This window comes from Larus michahellis, chromosome 16, assembly GCF_964199755.1.
Source record: "Larus michahellis chromosome 16, bLarMic1.1, whole genome shotgun sequence".
NCBI classification, from domain to species: Eukaryota; Metazoa; Chordata; class Aves; order Charadriiformes; family Laridae; genus Larus; species Larus michahellis.
This window is the reverse complement of record NC_133911.1, coordinates 4,276,312-4,287,613: the sequence shown is the minus strand read 5'-3', so window position 1 is coordinate 4,287,613 and position 11,302 is coordinate 4,276,312. Positions and strand designations below refer to the sequence as shown.

General features: G+C 56.7%; 1 long non-coding RNA gene across 1 annotated transcript; it reads left to right on the top strand.

The window, feature by feature from the left end:
• Positions 1 to 3,557: 3,557 nt before the first annotated feature.
• On the top strand, positions 3,558 to 10,932 carry LOC141732065 (uncharacterized). Its single transcript, XR_012583946.1, has 4 exons — positions 3,558 to 3,862; positions 5,908 to 6,115; positions 7,947 to 8,104; positions 9,090 to 10,932. It is a non-coding gene; the product is annotated as an uncharacterized LOC141732065 (long non-coding RNA).
• The last annotated feature ends 370 nt before the right edge of the window (positions 10,933 to 11,302 follow it).

Sequence of the window (11,302 nt, the reverse complement as noted above, 5' to 3'; positions counted from 1 at the left end):
CCTCCCGGCGCGCCCGGTGAGTCACTGCAGCTCCCTGAAGCATCAAGATCTGGAAAGCACCCAAGGCAACAATCAACCAAATCGGGTCTCGGCGCGATAACGCTGCATTATCAGGCTCCATCCAGCTGCTGAGTCAGCCCTCTCCGCCCTCCCAGCCTGGCAGGCGACCAGGGACCAGGCTGCTGCCGGAGCGATAGGGGACCGGGGCCCCTTCCTGCCCCCCGCAGCATCCTCGGACGCTGATAATCCCCCCCCCTCCCCTGGCTGCTCTGCAAACCCACGCAGATGGGCAGGCAGTGCCAGCGTCGAGGGTGACGTGGGGGACCCGCGGGGTTAATTTGCAGATGCGCCGGCACACGCGTGCAGCTTTCCACGGGCTGCGGATACATCCATGGCTTCGGCCGTCGGCTGGCGGCTGCTGGCGGTGGCGCCGAGCCCAATCCCCATCCAAGCGCCCGGCCCTTCCGTCCCCCGGCTGCCGGGATCCATCAGGGACAGGAGATGGGTTGTCCTAGTTTGAGCGACGCAGGAATAATTCATTCCTAATGCCTGGGAAACCTGCACTTTTAGAAGACTCTACTGTCCGAATTGGGGAAAATATTTACTTTCTAGCCGACTATCCTATGTGGACTTCAAGGTGTCGATGTTTTCAAGTTAACCAGGTGCGGGGACGAGGAGGAGCGAGACCCAGGCACTTGACCCAAGCTGCCAACAGGGTTATTTCAGACCATGAACGGCACATTCCATAGAAATTAGAAAGTTTGCTGAGGAGTTCTCTCTCTTTATATGATGGCTGTGACCCTGAGAACTCCTTGCCCCGGTGCCGGAGCCCTGAGCCCTTCCCTTCCTCCCGCAGTGTCCCACATGGGCTGTCCCTGCGGGGAGTGCACGGCTTCTGCTGGGGGAATGGGCTGGGTGTGATCCTCGTGTATTTTATACTGGTATCAAAGCCCCATCCAACCTGGCCTTGAAGGGCGCCTACAGGAAAGCTGGGGAGGGACTTTTTACAAGGGCGCGTAGCGATAGGACGAGGGGTTATGGCTTCAAGCCGGAAAGGGGGAGATTTAGATGAGATATCAGGAAAAAATTTTTCACTGTGAGGGCGGTGAGCCCCTGGCCCAGGTTGCCCAGAGAAGCTGTGGCTGCCCCATCCCTGGAGGGGTTCAAGGCCAGGTTGGACGGGGATTGGAGCAGCCTGGGCTGGTGGGAGGTGTCCCTGCCCAGGGCAGGGGGTGGCACTGGGTGGGCTTTAGGGTCCCTTCCCACCCAAACCATTCCATGATTCTACGATTCTATGAACACCTCCAGGGATGGGGCTGGGGGGAGCTCAGGGTGACGATGATGCAGGTGGGAGCGCTCTGGAAACCTGCCGGAGTGTCTCATTTCTTTGCAACATTTGGTGTCTCCATCTCGCGTTGCTGCACTGTGTGTATTACAGTATAGCATCAGTGACGTGCTGCTGTGTTCCCATGTCCTAGAGTTTCAAAAGTTCTCTTTGACTATAATTTAGGGGCTGTGACCAACGGTGGTTTGGAACTAAAACAGGTCTGGAAAAGGCAGACTTTTTTTTTTTGTAGAGCACAAAACTTAGCTTTGCAGCTCCATTTACTTCCTACTCAGCTTTCAAACCTCCACAGGTTCTTCCCCACCAAGCTTCGCTTTGAGTCTCACTTTTAAATCTGTCACATTTCACTTGGTTTAACAATGAAATGAGAGACAGACCTGAGCAAGCAAACCCCGGACCAGAACGTTCAGCATCTTTGCAGCTGGATCCATTAACTCGGGACCAGAGGGTGGAAATTCCCAGCACGTTTGGTGCATATGAGCCACACACTTCAAAAAAAAAAAAAAAAAAAAAAAAAGAGAGAGAGAAAAAAAAAAAGTCCCTGCTAAAGAAACCAGTGGGAAAAGCACACAGGATGGTGAGCGGAGCCGGGGACTTAGTGCGGCTCATTCCAGGGGATCCCAGCCAGCACCTGCACATCATTCATCTTCTTTTATTGCCCTCTCTCAGCTTCTTGCTGTATTTTAATGCAAAGCCTGATACCCCCTTTGGAAAGAGACATTTTCCAGGCCTTCCCGCGTGCTTGGGAACGCTGCTGGGCCCGTGTTCTGGCCAAATAAATAGGCAGAACACAAATTTGGGACCAGGGATGTGATGAAAGGATTTTCACCATCCAGAAGCCTTGCTTCCCTCAGACTGGCCCCAGCAAAGTCTGGGCCACGAGGTCGCGATCTGGAAATTCACGTTCGCATCTGTGGTTCCATTCAACCCCGGAGCAACACCGGAGTCTAGGTCTAAAATTCAGAGTTTCTTCCCTTTTCCAGGAGGTTTTCATCCTTCCAGGCTCCGTCCTGAGCTGGAGGGAGGCGGCACCTGCCCATGCGGTGACAGCCTGCCCCAAAATCTCTTTTCCCATTGCCCAGTGTGGCCATGCTGGGATCCAGTGTCCGGCACCGTGGGTAGGTAGTGGTCTAAAAGCCCTGCGGCATTGCGCCGTGCGGTGCTAGACCTGCTGGTGGGGGGGTGGAAGGATGGGGATGAGGAGCTGGGACATGGAAGCCGGTGCTAAGCCTGGTCCCCATCCCTCGCTCCGGTCCCTGGCTCCGGCGCCGCTGGCCGTGCAGCAGCAGGTGTGGCGCGACATGTTCGCTCTCAGGGCTAATCCCTTGTCCCTATTTTCCTCTCAGCATGGGAAAGCAAATCGCTACTTTAATCTCATTTTCCAGCTCCCACTCCCTGGGGGGGGGGGCGCCCAGGTGAGAACGCCCTGGCCCCCGTCCTCTGTTTATTTTAAACCCTGACCCCATGGAGGGCGTTTTCCCACCAGAAAGCCGGGGAGCTGCGCACCAGGGAGCGTGGAGCCCACCAGAGAAGGGGGAGGAGCAGCCCAGGGTCCTCTGGCCATGTCCCCTGCATCTGCGACATGGCTTTTTTCCTCACTGACGTAGACTTCTGGGTGCTAAACACAGACTTCCCTGCGACACCGCACCCCTCACGCGCTCCTCCCCCAGCAGAGCAGGGACCCCAAGCCCAGCTGCAAGGAGGGAGAAGGATGGTGGGGCTCAGGCTGATGCCAGCTTTGCCCCAGATCTCCCCCTCCCGGCAGTGCTCCGGACCCTCAGGGAACCACCGGTGACCCCAGAGCATCTCCCTCCGTGCTGGTCCCCGGGAGGTCCCCGGTCCCCAGATCTCCCCCTCCTGGCAACACTCCAGACCCCCAGGGAACCACTGGTGACCCCAGAGCATCTCCCTCCGTGCTGGTCCCCGGGAGGTCCCAGGTCCCCAGATCTCCCCCTCCCGGCAACGCTCCAGACCCCCAGGGAACCACTGGTGACCCCAGAGCATCTCCCTCCGTGCTGGTCCCCGGGAGGTCCCTGGTCCCCAGATCTTTCCCTCCTGGCAACACTCCGGACCCCCCGTCCCAGGTAACCCCTGGTGACCCCAGAGCATCTCCCTCCCTGCTGGTCCCCAGGAGGTCCCCGGTGGCCTCCCCTCCGGCTCCCACCCCTGCCTGCAGCTCTGGGTTTGCAGCTACTTAGCAGGCGGCAGCTTCAGACACATTTTGTGGCCACACGCAGAGACAATAATCACTTGTCGTCTGGTCTCGGCGTTGCCAGCGGCCTGGCTGGGCGGCGGAGGCAGCAGGGATGGCGTCTCCGTGGGTGGACGGCATTCCTTGCCCCATTTCTGGCCCTCTCCCACCCGCAGGACCCCCCGTGCCGGGCATTGGGATCAGGACGCCTGGCTTGGGGGTGGCAACGGGTTAAAGAGAAGCCGGGATTTTCCCACTCCGCAGCGGCCCCGCAGAGCCCCACATGGTTTCGCCGGAGGCTGAAACGTGACTGGAGCTGGGTTGTGGTAAGTGGGTGGGATGAGAGTTTCACGACCTGGTTCCAGCAGAGGCGTGGGCAGCATCGCTAGAATGATTAATGCCGGCGGGGGGTGGTGGCGGGGAGGCGGGAGGCAGAGAGAGACCGAGCAATGTGCCGATAAGGGAGGGCTGACAGAGACGAACGACAATAACAGAAAGGACCCGCTTGTCAGTCACCGAGAGAAACTCCCCCCCGCCACCACCCCCAGGAAATGATAAATTGTGCGTGCCACCTGCTTCCACCTCTGTTGACTCAAACCATGGGATACCTGGGAGGCCAGCGCTCCCGCTCCGTGAGATTTCCAGCGTTATTTATCGGAGCTCGTAATTCAGATGAGGAAATGGAAAATATCATGCGCCTCTCATCCCAGCTGCCTCCCAGCCTCCTTGCTGCTCCCCTCCCTCCCGGCTCCTGGCAGCTGAGAGGTGAAGCGCGCAAGAATCCAGATGATCTCTAAAAACCTTGCTTCCTGGGGCTCTGGAGAGCCGGGTCCTTGCAAATTCACTCTGCAGCTGCCAGTGAGGGGGTGGAGGGCAGCTGTGGGGAAGGGGAAGGGTGAGGTGCGAAGAGGAGCTTCAGAGCCAGCAGCTCAGGGATACTCAGCGCTGGCACTTGCGCTTCTGCTGCCTGCGTTGGTCCACCCTTACAGGATCTGGCAGCAGAATTAAGTGGCATATTAGCAATAAGTGGTCCTGCCCTTCTTATTACTGTTTACGGCTAGATAGCATCAGCTATAAACTGCTTCCAGCCCAAACAGGCAGGGAATCTCGGTGCGAGAGGAGCTCAGGTTCCCTCTGGGGCTTTATGGGCAGCGGAGCGTCACGCAGCATGTGAGCGGGCCCGTCCCAGCTGGCCTACGAGCTCCTCTCCGTCCCATTGCTGCCTGTGTTTGGAACGTTAAGGAGAATATAAGCGACTTCTGAAGATCCCCCCATGTGAAACAGCAGCACCAGCTCCCGCCAGGTTGGTGTCCTGGGGCTCTGCCTCTGCAGGCAGGGGGAAAGGCAGGGCTGTCACCCTCCTCCGGGCCGTGCTGGTGGCTCTCCCCGCTCACCTGATAATGCAGGTGCGTGTGATTGCAGGGCAGAGCTCCCAGCAAAGGGATGAGCCGCGCAGAGGGCGACTGGGAGCGAAAGGCCGGGAGCAGCCGCTGGGATGGGGAGCCGGGGGAAGCCCCGTCTGTCTCCGGGCTCTGCTGTGAGAGAGCTGCCGGGGAGGGGGATGCAGGCTGAGGACAAGTGGACTCGGCTGAGCTTTGGGATGGGGAAGCCGCCCCTTCCTCAGCCTCTTCCCAGCCCCCGGAGTGAAGTTCATCGGCATGCCGCATTCTGCCCCCCGGGGCGGGGATTCCTCCCCCCCGCCCCACACCGGGAACCGGGGCCTCTCTCCGGGGGGTGCAGCCGGCGAATAATCCTCGGGGAAGCAAGAGCATCCCGGGAATGCGCGGAGGGAGCGGCTGAAGCCGAGGGCTCCCGGCGCGGCCGGGCTGCGAGTGCCCCCGCGCGGCGCCGGGGATGGAGCCGGGAGCGGCGGCGGGGACAAACCCGGGGAGAGGAGCCCCCTCGGGGGTGGAAGGGTCACTGTCGTGGTTTCGGCTGGGATGGGGCTGACTTCGGTGCTGTGTTTGGGGTGGGAACAGTGGGACAGCGCGCTGGTGGCTGTGGTGGTTGCCGAGCTCTCAAGGGCTGTTCTGCTCCTCACACCGTCCCCCCCAGCGATGGGCTGGGGGGCACAGGGAGCTGGGAGGGGACACGGCCGGGACAGCTGACCCCACCTTACCAAGGGGATATTCCATGACATATGGGGTCGATATATAGAGCTGGGGAAGAAGAGGGAAGGGGGGATGGACATTCGGAGTGATGGCATTTGTCTTCCCAAGTCACCGTTATACGTGACGGAGCCCTGCTTCCCTGGAGGTGGCCTGCCCATGGGAAGCAGGGAATGAATTCCTTGTTCTGCTTTGCTTTGCTTTACCTATTAAACTGTCTTTATCTCAATCCATGAGGTTTTTTTCTCACTTTTACCCTTCAGATCCTACCCTTCAGATCCCAGCTGGGGGGAGCGAGCGAGCGGCTGCGTGGTCCTAGTTGCTGGCTGGGGTTAAACCATGACAATCACCCAGATGGGACAGTTCTCCCGGTCCCCAGCACCACTGGGCTCTGCACCTCCCAGGAGAGGAGGGAGACCCACTGCTGCTGCCTGCTGGACCCAGTGCTGCTGGTGTGGGACCGCAGGGCAGGTAACTCAGCGCATCCATGCTATATATTCCACTACGTATCCCGCTTGCAACTGTTTGATGGGTTTTTAACATCTGGGCTATAATTTTTTTTTTTTCCGCTTTGTTCTGCTGGGTTAGGAGGAGGGTTGCTGGAAAAAACGTTTGTCAAAATCATTCAGATGGCCCTTAGAGGGGGGGAACCAGGTTTTGCACAAATTTAAAAAAAAAAAAAAAAAAAGTATTGCTGGCTTTTCTCTGTTGGCCTGTCGCAAGACATTCCAACTTTACACCGGGACAGGGGAGAGGATGGAGAAAGAACCCGGTATCAGAGATACGGCTTTTGCCATCCCTGTGAAGATCCAACCTAATTTAGACAATGCTAAAGCTTTGTGTGTATATATATATATATGTCAGAGTTAGGTTGATGGTTGGGACTAGATGATCTGAAAGGTCCCTTCCAACCTGGGCAATTCTATGATTCTATATGTGTATATATATATATATATATGTAATTTAATTCCATGGCTGTAGAGTTGAGATTTTGCAGGATTTCAGTAACTAAAAAGCCTGCCAATTGAAGCAGCACTATGCACATCCCACCCCGAGTTAAATAGGACTTTCCTGGCAACGCAGGTGCATGTGATTGCAGGGCAGAGCTCCCAGCAAAGGGATGAGCCGCGCAGAGGGCGACTGGGAGCGAAAGGCCGGGAGCAGCCGCTGGGATGGGGAGCCGGGGGAAGCCCCGTCTGTCTCCGGGCTCTGCTGTGAGAGAGCTGCCGGGGAAGGGGATGCAGGCTGAGGACAAATGGGCTCGGCTGAGCTTTGGGATGGGGAAGCCGCCCCTTCCTCAGCCTCTTCCCAGCCCCCGGAGCAGCAGCCAAGGCTTCCCAGTGAAGTTTAGTGTCATGCCCATTCTGCAGGGTGCTAGGGGAGGTGGGCAACGCTCCTTGTTCAAGCCCACTGCCCTCCTCCCTGCTCGGCATCTCGGCCCTGGGATGGGTAAATTCCGGATGCTCGCCTCCAAAGAGTGGGGCAAGAGCAAAGTCTGGAAGCCTGAGCTGCTGCCCCTGAGGCTGGCGGCTGGGGAAGGGGCTGCTCCCCTTCCCCTCGCACCAAGCTTGAGCCCGAGGGTCTGCCACGCTGTGCGCTGGCTAAAAGGCTGGCGGCATGGCCAGTGGTACAGTCCAGGAGGGTAATGGGTATTGGATTGCTCCCTTAGGTCTGTTCTTGAACCTAATCCTCATTAGACTGAAACCCATTTCAATTAAGACAGGCTGGGCTACGCCTTTGTCTTTCTTTTAATTGGACCGTTCCTGCTGCTAAATGGGCAGCTTAAGCATCCCAAAGACCCTGAGAAAAGCCCGGCATGTCCCCTAATGGGGTTTGAAAGTGGAGAAATAACAGCATAATCAGTCTCTTCCTCTTTGTGTCAGCCCTTGATTCACACCGCCTGCCCCCCTCCCTTTCACACCCTTTCACCGAGCGGCTGCTGACAGATGGGAACAGGACAGCCACCTCAATGGGGTTTGTCGGGGGCTTTCATGGGCCCTGTTGCCATTCTCTGTCCTCCTCCTTCGTCTGCTCTTGGCCTTTGTGCCAAGACTGGGAACAAGCTGGGAAAGCTGAGCCCGTCCTGTAAATACCTGCCACTGCTGGATCAGCTTAGGGCTTAAGGGACAAGACGGGGAACACTTGGCACAGCTCTTTTATCCCTCCCTCTGCTCGCCTTACTTTCCCTCCTCCATCCTCTTTTGTTCTTTTTTTTTTTTTTTTTTTTTTTAGTATTTATGTATCCCGTTTTTCTCTCTCATGCTCTTCATATCTCTATTTTCCCTGCACCTTTTTTCTCCAGTGGCCTTCCGTTGCCTCCCTCCGCCCTGTTCTCCTCCCAGCGAGCCCTTTGGTGGCCGTCTTCGGTCGGCTTTTGGCTCGCCCAGACCTCTCCTCCCAGGCCCCTGGGGGGAGCTTGCAGAGGACGCGTGACCTGCTTCAGGGGAACCTGAAATTAAGGTAACTGAGCCCCTGCGTCTGCCTGCCCTGATGCCCCTCGTGCTTTTCTACCCCAGCGTCCATGTGTTTGGAGCAAGCGGCTGGAGAAGCGCACGCCTCTGCGCATACAGCTGGCTTCTCACTGGGCAAACTAGTCTGAGCTGAGCTTTGCCCTCTCGTGGGATCTGATGGGCTCGGCCAAGCCCAGGCTCAGGGCTGTGTCCCCCCCCCTGCAGTTTAAGACCCGGGAGCTCTGTTTAAGCACCTGGGCAGGTCTGCTCAGGTCTGGGCAGGCTTGTCTACCTGCCCGGTACCCGGGCAAGCGCTGATTCCCAGCGGCTGGGACGTTGTGTTCCCTCTCCCATGCAGGCTGGCCGGGGCGGGGGGAATCCTGCACTGCCAGTAGCTGGGATGGCCGGGGGCTTTCCCTTGTGCTGGCAGCAGAAGAGAAGCTCAACGCTGGATCAGTCTAGGGAAGAGATTTGATGAGTGACTTGCTCTGTCCATCGGTGTTAATAGTCGAGGGTGTCCTAGCCACCCTCTGCCACTGGTGGGGAGGGGGGTTAAGGGCTCTGGACATGGCTCAAGACCTCCTGGGACAAAAAGGGCTTTGACCGCATGTGTCGATCAGTAAAAATGGATGAAGAGAGACTTCTCTTACCCCGGAGACCCCTGGGCATGCAGCTGCCAGTGGGGTGGGAGGAGGAAGTGTTTAGAGGCTGAAGGACGAGCTTGAGGCTTGGTGCTGGGGACATCCTGGAGGACCTCTTGAGCTCCACGCACGGGGAGGCGTCCTGGCTCTTCACAGGTCTCTGGGTGGCCGACTGACAGCTCTCTGTGGACCCCCAGGGCCAGACCCCCCCCTCAGGTTACATGTGCCGAGCTGTAAGACAAAACCAGTGGGAGGCACCGGGTGGATGTCAACCTGCTTAACACAGACGGGTCACCTCCAGATTAACTTGCATAAATCCTGACTTCATTAAAGCTGCAATCCCCTTTTGCGCAGGGAACGGTGGCGAGGGGAGACGGGGTGGACGTGTGGCAGCTGGGCCATCGGGCTGACCCTGGGGCAACGAGGACAAGAGGAATCCTTCTCACCAGAGCATCCCCAAAGAAAGAATGAAGTTAAACATCTGCCCAGGAGCTGCAGCAAAGGTGTTTTGAGTGGAAAAGTAAAAAAGCAGAGCAATAAAAAAAGCTGGGCAAAGCTGGTCGGGTTGCTAAATGAGGGATCCTCTTTGCAACATCATGGCTGGAAGCAAAGGGAGCTCTCGGGGTCTGCGTGTGAGCTCTGTGGACATCGGGGACCGAGGCCTCGTTTATCACTTTCTCACCAGACTGTGTTTTCCACTATCCCATTCACAAAGGAGAAGGAAAAGTGAAACACAGAGAAAGCTGGCATGGTTTTTAGCTTGTTTTGGTAAGACCTCTGCCCTTCTTAATCAGACTTCTCCTAGGAGCTGGGTTTTGGAGTAGGTCTCCTCCACCGTCTCTCTCAGCGCATCTCCTCCAGCATCTCCCTGCACCTCCTTGCATGTCTCCTCCCATCGTGGCTGACACTCCTCAACCTGCCTGTCCTCTGCTGGGCTGATGGTTCTTCACACGATGGGGCATGACATTGGTTTCTGAGCTGACTGTGATGGCAACACGCACTTCATGCCTTCCTCCCACCCATCGCCTCCCAGCTGCTGAGCCCTGCCCTGGATGTCCAACACAAGGCTCATCCACCAGCTAATTGCGTGCTCAGGTGTGCGCTAACAGAGCACCCATGCCTGAATAATTAGTCAGTCATGCAGGCAGTAATCAGGCGCTCATGCAAGAACCGATTGGGCACTCATGCAGGGTGTAATTGGGCGCCCAGGCATGATGCTACTGGGTGCTCATGCACAAATTAATTGGGTGCTCAGGTGTGATGCAAATGTGCACTCACACATGTTCTAATTGGGAGCTCAGGCATGAGCCGGCAGCTCAGATGTGAACTTATTGGGTGCTCATGTGTGACGTAATTGAGCAATCAAACATAAATTAATTGGGTGTTCTTGCATGAAACTAATCAGGTGCTGTGTGTGCGCTAATTGGGCCCTCATGCATAAATTAGCTGGGCGGTCATGCATGAGCATGTTGGGCTCTCATGCATGTACGAAACGGGTGCTCATGCATGAACCGATTGGGTGCTGAGGTGTGAAGGACTCGGTCTGGGAGGCTGTCTGGGCACTCCAGGATCCTGTCGGGAATGCCGGGAGTTGTGGTTCTTTCCTGTGGCAGCTGGAGCAGAGATGCCCAGGGGTGGATGGAGTCGGTGGGGGCTGCCTGGGATCCCCCTACAGATGTCCCCTGCCCCGCTTTGAGCGACACAGGACTAATTTATCTTCTAATGCTTGGGAAAACTGTACTTTTAGAAGACTCTAGTGTCTGAATTGGGGAAAATATTTACTTTACAGCCAGCGATGGGGTGCAGGTTTCAAGGTCTCGGTGTTTTCGAGCTCACCAGGTGCGGAGACGAGGAGGGATGAGACCCAGGCACTTGACCCAAGCTGCCAACAGGGTTATTTCAGACCATGAATGTCACGTTCCGTAGCAATTAGAAAGTTTGCTGAGGAGTTCTCTCTCTTTATATGATGGCTGTGACCCTGAGAACTCCTTGCCCCGGTGCCGGAGCCCTGAGCCCTTCCCTTCCTCCCGCAGCGTCCCACATGGGCTGTCCCTGCGGGGAGTGCACGGCTTCTGCTGGGGGAATGGGCTGGGTGTGATCCCCGTGTATTTTATACTGGTATCCAGATAAATATTGGTTCTTTGGTGTTATTAATGTCAATTATTTAGTCTTATTCTATTAAATCAGTTTATATTTCAACCCTGGGGTTTCCTTGTTTTGTCCCGATTCCCCTTCCCGGGTGGGGACGGGTCATCGGGTGAGAGAATAACTGTCTAAATGACAATAAATTGATGTGGGTTCCTCAAACCAAAACACCCTGCCACGGGTCCCCCTCTGTGCGTGCCCACATGCTCTGCAAGGCAGGGAGGGTGCATGGCAGGAGATTTCAGCCCCCAAAGCTGCAGCTGGTTCAGCTTCAAGCAACAATTCCCAAGTGGGGCTTGAGCCAGGCTCTGGACTGTCCTTTTCCTGAGCCTGTCCCTGCGATGGAAAGGCCAGGTCTCAGCTGTGAGTTTGGGTATCGCTTCTTCATGAATAGATACATAAACAAACTCGTGTATGCAAGA